The sequence below is a fragment of the Nycticebus coucang genome, chromosome 2, assembly GCF_027406575.1.
Source record: "Nycticebus coucang isolate mNycCou1 chromosome 2, mNycCou1.pri, whole genome shotgun sequence".
NCBI classification, from domain to species: domain Eukaryota; kingdom Metazoa; phylum Chordata; class Mammalia; order Primates; family Lorisidae; genus Nycticebus; species Nycticebus coucang.
The window spans coordinates 75,104,588-75,116,607 of record NC_069781.1 but is presented as its reverse complement, the minus strand read 5'-3'; positions in this window follow the sequence as shown (position 1 = coordinate 75,116,607).

Below are 12,020 nucleotides of genomic sequence, written 5' to 3'. Positions count from 1 at the left end.
CTTTGGGTGGCTGCCCGTGGACTTCAGAGCTCTCCTGGAACCTCTCTCTGGTAGCACAAAAGGAAGTCTTGTCAAAGGTCATTTCCTAGATCCATCTTCATCTTGGTGAATCATTAATAGTACCACTTCCAGGTGGACTTGCCATGGCTGCAAAGTCCTTCATATCTTGGAAAGGTGACAACAGGTTTCATAGCAAACTTTCCAATGAACATAGCTGGGCTGAGGAGGGAAATGAGCCAAGAGGAAAATCAATCATGGATTCTGGAGAAAATATTGGAATAGGAAGCCAAGTGACAGCTCAAAGGTATGTCAAGGCTGGACAGATTATCTGCTTCAACTGCTTGAATTTTACAGGTGGGAAAGGGAAACCAATATGTCTTAATTGCCAGTCATGCAACAGGCACACAATCCCCCCACAAACTCTGCCACTCAGATATGATACTCACTGAATAGATGAATAAACTGAGGCTCAGAGTGGTCAAGCAATTTGCTTAAGAGGTGGAGATAGAGTAGATACTGAGGCTATCTCACTCCAGAGGTCAAGGTCTAGTCAGAAGTGACTTGGCTATGGTCACTCAACTATAGCCTGGTCTCCAAATACCCATACCAATGCCCCTTATATCTCACCATACTGCCATTGTCATGATGCAGTTCATATGGCTGGAGCAGCACTAACCATAGGCCACTTGGCCAGAACCCAGCCAGGCAGCTGAGATCTACTGCAAAGAGTAGGATCCAGAGCTCAGGATACCCCAATAGCAGCTGTGTCTCCATGGTGTGAGCATCAGAACCAGTAATAACTCAGCAGAGCCAAATTAAGTTTTAATAAGAGCTAAGGTCCTAGTGTGGGCAGAAATGATCACAGAGGGAAGAAAAGAATCCAGGCTACTTGTCATGGTTGTTTCATTTGCTAACTGTTACCTTGAATAAGGCACTGCTTCAGTATGTCAGTTGCTCTGAGGTATTGAGGGAGGCCCCAGGACTAGAAAACATTCAGGGACTGAACTCTGAATTTCTTAGGCAGCCATGGAACCTGAACCATGAGTGGGCCTTTCCACCTGGGATCCTTAGTCTCACACATGAAGCCTTTCTGGAAAGGACTAAAATATGGCCATTTGGAAGTCTAAGAAGAAGTAAGCACAGGGTCTGTTCATCAAAAACAAAGAAGATAATTTGGAGTTGATGATAGAAGACCCAACTGTGGGGTTGGGTAATGTGGATGTGCTGCACCACGCCCCACAGAGACTGTCTGTGTAATGTGCCTTGAAGACTTGCAGTCGGGGGAAGAGGGCATTTCTTTAGTACAGTGGGTCATGCTATATACATGGGCAATGCAAAGGAGTGGACTGTACAGATGTTCCATTACCATGTACAGAGACGTGGCTTACAGATGTTCATTGCTGACTCTAGAGCACGGCCAAGTCAGGAAGCACTTGGATTAGAAATAACAATGCATTATTTTGTTTTAAAAAGTATTAGACTACAATGAATGTTTGCATTGTGCATCATTTGCTGTCTGGCAACTGTCAAGGTATTTATTGAGTCCTGATGCTCTGACACTGCTTAACGATTATTCATGGACTTTAGAATCTGCAGTATACATCTTCTCTCCTGGTATTTTGAGTCTGTTGATTCTAAGGCTCTAACAATTCTCCAAACCTGATTCTAATATTTACAGGGCCTGGGGTGAGATTGCAAATCGAGACCTTATAAATGCATAGATCTAAATATTTAAAAATTCCAAAGCAAGCTAACAAAACCTGTTAAACAATAATACATCCTCTCCTCTTATCTTAACAAATATACTTTCATAACAACCTGGAAGGCCAGGATTTCAGAATATTAGAGATTCCTTGGATATCTTGGCCAGAACATGGTGGCACAAGGAAAGGCAGTCCCTGGTCTCCTGCCTGTAACCCACCTCCCTTCCCCTTCTGGTCCCTGGTTTTGTCTTCACCTATGAGGAAGCTTTATGTTCACATAGGGACACACCAGTCTTTATGGCTAGATTCTTCCACAGTCCCATACATAGCCCCCCTGCCTACCCCTCAGGCCTCAGGGTGTACACACTGGAGAGCTGATCCACTCTGAGGGGAGGTGGTTGTGAGAGAGAAGTATGTGTTGGCCCTGGAAGCAGCATAGGGCCATTTTGACAGGGAGTTCTTAGGTTCCATGTGCCTAGAATGAGTCCAGAAAGGGAAGGAGAGTGGGTTCTGAGTGGAGATGTCCCTTTAGCCACATGAATTCCCAATGGCATGGGGCAGGGAGTACCTGGAGGATGGTCCAAGTGGGGCCCTTTGAAGTAAAGGGCCTAGAGCAGAAGGCCCTCTTATTTGCTTTTCAAACTGTGTACCCCACAAATATGTAACAATTAAAAATTAATATAATTTTAAAAATAAATAAATAAGTAGTACTAACCTTTTCTGATGGCCTCAGGAAGGTGCCAAAGAAATATCTGTGTGCACCACAGGTTGTGCTGTGTTTAAGACAAAGAGACCCTTGGAGGACATTATGACTTGGGTGCACTCTGGACTGGCTCATTCCTTCCTGCTTCTGTGCATTAATCTCAGAAGATAGTCCTGGCTGTGGTCTCTTCATAAACCATCATTCCACACAGAGTGCAGGAGCAATGACTTTTAAAACATGGCTGTGACCCCTTAGAGAGTTCTTAATGTGCACCCAGGACTGCGTCAAATAATCCACATATTTACCACATTGCCTATGAGACAAGAGAAATGACTGCTTGCTGAAAGACGAAGACAAGGGCTCAGAGCAGTGTAGTTTAGAAACTTGCTACTCACACTGAAAGCATGTAAGTGGCATAGAACAAGGTCTGCTTGATGCCAAAGCCTGTGCCCTTTCTTGCTGCCTCCTGGGAGAAAAGAAAAATCAATAGGTCATCCACCTCCTCTCAAAAAACAAACAAAAAACCCCAAAGAAACTGACCACTTTTTGCTAGGGAGGAATAAGCTAGCCTTGAAAGAAAATAGTCTTAAGATTTTGAAATCCTAGTGACTTTGTGTGTGTGCCCAGCGTATTCTTTCTTATAAACAGGGAAACAGTGATGGGGCTTTCACCCAATGTCTCATGTGGCAGGAACAGAGCCATGCTGCTCAGATCCCCAGCTACACAGCTCGTGGTTAGTTGACAGTGTTAATTCTTACAAGGTCTGCCTCAGCTTTCCAGCTCTCAGGAAGGACCCTAGCAAATTAGTTATCAAGATAGTGATAGCTCCCTGAGGCTTCACCCTGAAAGGTGGCCTGGAGCGCGAGGAGCCGTTAATCATCTCTAAGAGCTGTGCCGCCACCGCGATCAGCGCAGCCTGGATCTCCATAAGAGCTGCTCTGTGACCACAATTCGCACCTTGCCCGGACCTCTGAAAGAGCTGTGCCGGGACCCCCGACTCGCACCTGATGGGCCTCCACATGCCCTGAAGAGGAACTGCGGGAGCGGAGCTGAGCAACCCCATGTCCTTCCTCCTGTACCCTCCCTGCCTCCACACCAGCCCGCTTGTCTGGCCAGGGAATCTGGTAGCCGCCTGCCCTCCGGAGGCCTCCTTGCCTCTGTGCAGAGCCCTTCTCCTGGCCACAGACTCCTGGAGCCTTGGGCCCTCTGTGCCAAAGTCACTGGGTACCAGGCACTTCCAGAACTGTGTGCATAACCCTCCGCCCTCTTGCTGGATCTGGGTGTGTCACACTCTGGAGCTGCTTTCACAACCAGAACTCCTTGGCTGGGGAAGCCTCAGAGGAACTACACAGGGTCATTTCCTACAAAGATCCAGCAACAATAGAGGGATCCCACTGGGATCTAATCTTGGAGAGACACCTCCCCAACTCTGAGGACGGCCACAGGCAATGGTGAAAAACAATCATGAGGCAAAATCAACAGAAAAACTCTGGCAATATGAATAATCAGAGTAGATCAACTCCCCCAAGGATCAATGGGGCAGAAACAGCACAAGATCCCATGCACAAACAAATAGCTGAGATGTCAGAACTCAAATTCAGAATCTGCATAGCAAATAAGATAGAATTAGAATTCCAAGCAGTAACCCAAAAGATATCTCAAGAATTTAATGAATTCAAAGACCAAATGACCAAAGATTTTAACACATTGAGACAAGAAGTTGCAGCCCTCAAAGATCTGAAAAAAACAGTAGAATCATTCAGTAACAGAATGGAGCAAGCAGAAGAAAGGATTTCTGACAATGAACACAAAGCTTTCAAATGCTCCCAAACTCACAATGAAGAAGAGAAATGGAGGGCAAAAACAGATCACTCTCTCAGAGAGCTCTGGGATAATTCAAAGAAAGCCAATATTCATCTTATAGGGATCCCCGAAAGTGATGAAGTGGCTTCACAAGGTACAGAGTCTCTTCTCCATGAGATTATGAAGGAGAAATTTGCAGACATGCCAAGAGATACTGAAATTCAGATAGCAGACAGTTTCAGAACTCCAGCATGACTCAACCCAAATAAGACATCCCCCAGACACATCATAATCAATTTCACTAAAGTTAATATGAAGGAGAAAATTCTGAAAGCAGCCAGATGAAAGAAAACCATCACCTACAAGGGGAAGAATATTAGAATAACTGCAGATCTCTCTGCTGAAACATTTCAACCTAGAAGAGGATGGTCATCGACTTTTAATCTCCTAAAACAAAATAACTTTCAACCCAGGATCCTGTACCCAGCTAAACTGAGTTTCATTTATGATGGAGAAATTAAATACTTTAATGACATTCACATGTTGAAGAAATTTGTCATAACTAAACCAGCTCTCCAGGATATTCTCAGACCTATCCTTCATAAAGACCAGTGTAATCCTCCACAAAAGTAAACCCACCCAGAAAATTTTGATCAAATTCCAACTTCCACAGTTGCAAAAGGATTAAAAATGTCCACCAGACTCTTGAAAGGCTTATCAATATTCTCAATTAATGTGAATGGTTTAAATTGTCCTCTAAAGAGGCACAGGTTGGCTGACTGGATACAAAAACTCAAGCCAGATATCTGCTGCATACAAGAATCTCATCTTACATTAAAAGACAAATATAGACTCAAGGTGAAGGGATGGTCATCTATACTCCAGGCAAACGGAAAGCAGAAAAAAGCAGGCATTGCGATCCTATTCGAAGATGCAATAGGCTTTAAACCAACCAAAATAAGGAAGGATAAGGATGGACACTTCATATTTGTTAAAGGTAATACTCAATATGATGAGATTTCAATTATTAATATTTATGCACTCAAACAGAATGCACCTCAATTTATAAGAGACATGAGCAACTTGATTTCCTCCAGTTCCATAGAAGTTGGAGATTTTAACACCCCTTTAGCAGTGCTGGAGAGATCCTCCAAAAAGAAGCTAAGCAAAGAAACTTTAGATTTAAACTTAACTATTCAATATCTTGACTTAACAGACATCTACAGGCCATTTCATCCCAACAAAACTGAATACACATTCTTCTCATCAGCTCACGGAACATATTCCAAAATGGACCGTATCTTAGGCCACAAATCTAACCTCAGCACATTTTAAAAAATAGAAATTATTCCTTGCATCTTCTCAGACCATCATGGAATAAAAGTTGAACTCAATAACAACAGGAATTTGCATACCCATACAAAAACATGGAAGCTAAATAACCTTATGCTGAAGAATAGATGGGCTATAGATGAGATTAAGAAGAAAAACACCAAATTTTTGGAACAAAACAACTATGAAGACATGAATTATCAGAACCTCTGGGATACTGCAAAGGCAGTCATAAGAGGGAAATTTATAGCACTTCAAGACTTTCTCAAGAAAACGGAAAGAGAGGAAGTTAATAACTTAATGGGACATCTCAAGCAACTGGAGAAGGAAGAACACTCCAACCCCAAACCCAGCAGAAGTAAAGAAATAACCAAAATCAGAGCAGAACTAAATGAAATTGAAAACAAAAGAATTATACAACAGATCAATAACTCAAAAAGTTGGTTTTTTGAAAAGATCAATAAAATAGATAAACCTTTGGCCAACCTAACCAGGAAAAAAAGAGTAAAATCTCTAATTTCATCCATCAGAAATGGTAAAGATGAAATAACAACAGACCCCTCAGAAATTCAAAAAATCTTTAACAAATACTACAAGAAACTCTACTCTCAGAAATATGAAATCTGAAGGAAATCGACCAATACCTGGAAGTACACCACCTACCAAGACTTAACCAGAATGAAGTGTAAATGTTGAACAGGCCTATATCAAGTTCTGAAATAGCATCAACTATACAAAATCTCCCTAAAAAGAAAAGCCCAGCACCAGATGGCTTTACGTCAGAATTCTACCAAACCTTTAAAGAAGAACTAGTACTTTTATTACTAAACCTCTTCCAAAATATAGAAAAAGAAGGAATATTACCCAACACATTCTACGAAGCAAACATCACCTTGATCCCTAAACCAGGGAAAGACCCAACAAGAAAAGAAAATTATAGACCAATATCACTAATGAATATTGATGCTAAAATACTCAATAAGATCCTAAAACAGAATCCAACAGCACATCAAAAAAATTATACACCATGACCAAGTCGGATTTATCCCAGGGTCTCAAGGCTGGTTCAATACACGTAAATCTATAAATGTAATTCAGCACATAAACAAACTAAAAAATAAGGACCATATGATTCTCTCAATTGACGCAGAAAAAGCTTTTGATAATATCCAGAATCCCTTCATGATCAGAACACTTAAGAAAATTGGTGTAGAAGGGACATTCTTGAACTATTAGAGGGCATCAACAGCAAACCCACAGCCAATATCATATTGAATGGAGTTAAATTGAAATCATTTCCACTTAGATCAGGAACCAGGCAAGGTTGTCCATTGTCTCCATTGCTCTTTAACATTGTAATGGAAGTTTTAGCCATTGCAATTAGGGAAGAAAAGGTGATCAAGGGTATCCACATAGGGTCAGAAGAGATCAAACTTTCACTCTTTGCAGATGATAGGATCATATATTTGGAAAACATTAGGGATTCTACTACAAAACTTTCAGAAGTGATCAAGGAATACAGCAATGTCTCAGGCTACAAAATCAACCCCCATAAATCTGTAGCCTTTATATATACCAAGAATAGCCAACCCCAAAAAACAGTCAAGGACTCTATTCCTTTCACAGTAGTGCCAAAAGAAGGTGAAATATTTGAGAGTATACCTAACAAAGGACATGAAAGATCTCTACAAAGAGAACTATGAAACTTTAAGAAAAGAAATACCTGAAGATGTTAACAAATGGAAAAACATACTGTGCTCATGGCTGGGAAGAATCAACATTGTTAAAATGTCTATACTACCCAAAGCAATATATAATTTTAATGCAATTCCTATTAAAGCTCCATTGTCATATTTTAAAGATCTTGAAAAAATAATACTTCATTTTATATGGAATCAGAAAAAACCTCGAATAGCCAAGACATTACTCAGAAATAAAAATAAAACATGAGGAATCATGCTACCAGCCCTGAGACTATACTATATATCAATAGTGATCAAAACAGCATGATACTGGCACAAAAACAGAGAAGATGTCTGGAACAGAATAGAGAACCAAGAGATGAATCCAGCTACTTACCATTATTTGATCTTTGAAAAGCCAATTAAAAACATTCAGTGGGGAAAATATTCCCTATTTAACAAATGGTGCTGGGTGAACTGGCTGGCAATCTGTAAAAGACTGAAACTGGACCCACACCTTTCACTATTGACTCTCACTGGATAAAAGATTTAAACTTAAGACAGAAACTATAAAAATACTTGAAGAAAGTGCAGGGAAAACTCTTGAAGGAATCGGCCTGGGTGAATCTTTTATGAGGAGGACTCCTCAGGCAATTGAAGCAGTATGAAAAATGCACTACTGGGATCTGATCAAACTAAAAAGTTTCTGCACAGCCAAGAACATAATAAGTAAAGCAAGCAGACAGCCCTCAGAATGGGGGTTATACCTCTGATAAAGTTTTAATAACCAGAATCCCCAGAGAACTCAAACGTATTAGCAAGAAAAGAACAAGTGATCCCATCTCAGGGTGGGCAAGGGACTTGAAGAGCAACTTCTCTAAAGAAGACAGACGCACAATCTACAAACATATGGAAAAAAAGCTCATTATCCTTAATCATCAGAGAAATGCAAATCAAAACTACTTTGAGATATCACCTAACCCCAGTAAGAGTAGCCCACATAACAAAATCCCAAAACCAGAGATGTTGGTGTGGATTTGGAGAAAAGGGCACACTTCTACACTACTGGTGGGAATGCACACTAACACGTTCCTTCTGGAAGGATGTTTGGAGAATACTTAGAGACCTAAAAATAGACCTGCCATTTGATCCTATAATTCCTTTACTAGGTTTATACCCAGAAGACCAAGAATCACAATATAACCAAGACATCTTTACCAGAATGTTTATTGCAGCCCAATTCATAATTGCTAGGTCATGGAAGAAGCCCAAGTGCCCATTGACCCACAAGTGGACTAGCAAATTGTGGTGCATGTATACCATGGAATATTATGCAGCCTTAAAGAAAGATTGAGACTTTACCTCTTTCATGTTTACATGGATGGAGCTGGAACATATTCTTCTTAGCAAAGTATCTCAAGAATGGAAGAAAAAGTATCCAATGTACTCAGCCCTACTATGAAGCTAATTTATAGCTTTCACTATAAATAGGCTATAACTCAACTATAGCACAAGAATATGGGGAAAGGGCCAAGGAAGGGGAAGGGAGGGGGGAGGTTAGGGTGGAGGGATGGTGATGGGTGGGGCCACACCTATGGTGCATCTTAGAATGGGTACAGGCAAAACTTACTAAATGCAGAATACAAATGTCTGTATACAAAAACTAAGAAAATGCCATGAAGGCTATGTGGAACAGTTTGATGAGAATGTTTCAGATTGTATATGAAACCAGCACATTGTACCCCTTGATTGCACTAATGTACATGGCTATGATTTAACAATAAAAAAAGAAAAAAAGATAGTGATAGCCGAGATACTCTTCTGTGTGTGTAGTGGGGGCAGTCTTAAGCAAGGGCATGGAACTATTGCCCAGCTATTTCCGCCCAATATGGGACTCTTGCATCTTTGCTCCAGAGCATCTGGATGGGATGGCAGAGCCTCTGTTTGGTGGCATTACAGTACTACATATGTTGGTACTGTCTGCCTAATCCAACTTCTGCCCTGTTCTATTCATAGGTGTAACTCTCCAATAAACCTTTTCGACACCCAGCTGTCTAAGTAGCCACTTTTGGAGAACCCAGCCTTCCACCGAATCTCATGCTTCACAGACAACAATGACAACAGAAAAAAAAAAAAAAGAAAACATTTGAAATGACAATCCATAGATTGTCACCAGACAGGGATATTTGTGTCTTTTCTTCTCTGCATTGTCCCTATCACCTGGCACATACTGTTTGGTGTGGAGCTCAGTAAACAATTGCTCAATGAATGAATGAGATCCAAACAAATATCTACATTTGCTCACTTTGGGATCAGCTGGGTCTAAACTAGTTTTTGTATTTCCCCCTAGTTCACTACCTCCTCTTCCTGCTACACATCCAGATCCCTTCCAGCCACCCTCCTCCTTCCTTTTCCCCTTCCTCAGTTCCTCAGAATTCATGTCAGGCACAGTCCTCTGTGCTCAGAGCACCATCTGCAGTTTCTCCAAACCACCTTCTCATCCACTTTCCAGCCTTTTCTCCTCTTTCTCAGGAAGCCAGGGACCATTTACACCCACCATTTCTACCTATCAGGAGCAAATGCTGATTCAGGCTGGGTTCTAATCCCAACCCACCTCATAGTGGGCAGTGTCCCCAAAGAGCATCCTAAGGAAAACTGGCCTGAGAAGGTGCCTTAAAATTTTTTTAAAGTGTCAGCCCAGTTGTGGGGTTCATGCCTGTAGTCCTAGCACTCTGGGAGACTGAGGCAGGTGGATTGCTTGAGCTCAGGAGTCCGAGAGCAGCCTGAGCAAGAGGAAAACTCTGTCTCTACTAAAAATAGAAAAACTGGGGGGAGAAGGGAGGACGATTGGCAAAAGGAGGGAGGGCATTTGGTGGGATCTCACCTAATGGCACAAGGTGAGGGTGTGTAGCAAGCCCCCTGGGTGAGGATTTTTTTTACAAGTGGAACTTTACCTTGGAAGTGAGAGCAATGTAATCTAAAAATTTGTACCCTCATATTAATTTGAAATAAAAAATAATAAAACAATAAAAATGGAATAACTACTTGGGTGGTGTGCTAGGTATCTGTAGTACCAGCTACTCGGGAGGCTGAAGCAAGAGGATCACCTGAGCTTAAGAGTTTGAAGTTGCTGTGGGCTGTGATGATGCCATGGCACTCTACCCAGGATGATGGAGTGAGACTATCTAAAAAAAATATATATATACTACTGGGTGTCAGGCATCATGTTAGGTGCTCTACCTGCATGCTTTTTTAATTGTGGTGAAATATATATAACATAACACTTACCATTTTATTAACCATTTTTAAGCATACAATTCAGTGGTTTAAGTACATTCACAATTTTGTGTAAACATCACCACTATCCACCTCCAGAACCTTTTCATCTCTAACAGAAACTCTGTGCATGTTGAACAATAACTTCCCATTCTCCTCTTCCCCTAGGCTCTGGTAATCACTGTTTTATTTTCCACCTATCTATATTTAACTATTCTAGGTGCCTCATGTAAGAGGAATCATACAGTATTTCTTTGACCTATACAGCATTTGGGGTTTGGCCTATTTCAGTTAGCATTGTTGACTTTGGGGTTCATCTATGTTGTAGCATGTATCAGAATCTCTCTCTCTCTTTTTAAGGCTGAATGATATTCCCTGTATGTATAGATCACATTTTATTTATCCATCCATCTGTTGTTGGGCATTTGGGTTATTTCCATCTTTTGGATCTTGTGAATAATGCTGCTATGAACATTGGTCTATTAGTATCTGTTTCTGTCCCTGCTTTCAATTCTTTTGAATTAAGAGTGGAACTGCTGGGTCCTATTTGGATTGTATGTTTCACCTTTTGAGGAACTACTAAAGTGTCTACATAGTACTAACAAGGTGAGTTTTGGAAATAGGGTTCTCTGGTTGACAGATGGCATCCCCTGACTCTGATCTGCAGGGTCACAATGCACATTGGCATAGAAACGCCTCTGAGAGGTCCTGAAGTGAAGACACTTGTGCAACTTAGACCACTATTCCCCAAACCAATTTGATGGAGGAACTCTTTTTGCAGAGTAACTGGTAACATAGCATCTGCTGCTGGTTCAGGAGATGATAATGCTGAGCTCAGCTGGCCTACGTGGGCAGGGCTGTGGCTTGGAGTCAGGTGGTCATGGAAGAATTAATCGGAGTGCAGAGTCAGGACCACAAATTGTCCTGTTGGGTGACTTTCCTTCTCTGAAAGGTTTTGCACATGTTCTGTACCTGAAAGGGTTTTTTTTTTTTTTTTTTTACAACTGGAACTTTAGCAGTTCTGCTACTTAAAGTTCTCCTTATCCTGTGGAACTAGCTCAGACACTTCCCTCTTGTGGATACTCTGACCCTACTGTCCTTTCTCCCCAGGCAGGATTTGGGAGCCCCTTTTCTGCTGAGCTTCTATTATGTAATATTGCCCCATTAAATGGTCTGCCTCTTCCACTATACCAAAGATGGTCAACTTTTAGTTTACACTCCCCTACCCACAGAGCTTATTAAAAATGCAGATGCCTCCATCTCACTAAAAAGTCCAACTCAGGAGCTCTGTGCATTCAGTCGCTCTGGAATGTACATTTATTTATTTATTTATTTTTTTATTTATTGTTGGGGATTCATTGAACGGACAATAAGCCAGGTTACTCTGATTGCAATTGTTAGGTAAAGTCCCTCTTGCAATCATGTCTTGCCCCCATAAAGTGTGACACACACCAAGGCCCCACTCCCCTCCCTCCGTTCCTCTTTCTGCTCCCCCCCATAAACTTAATTGTCATTAATTGT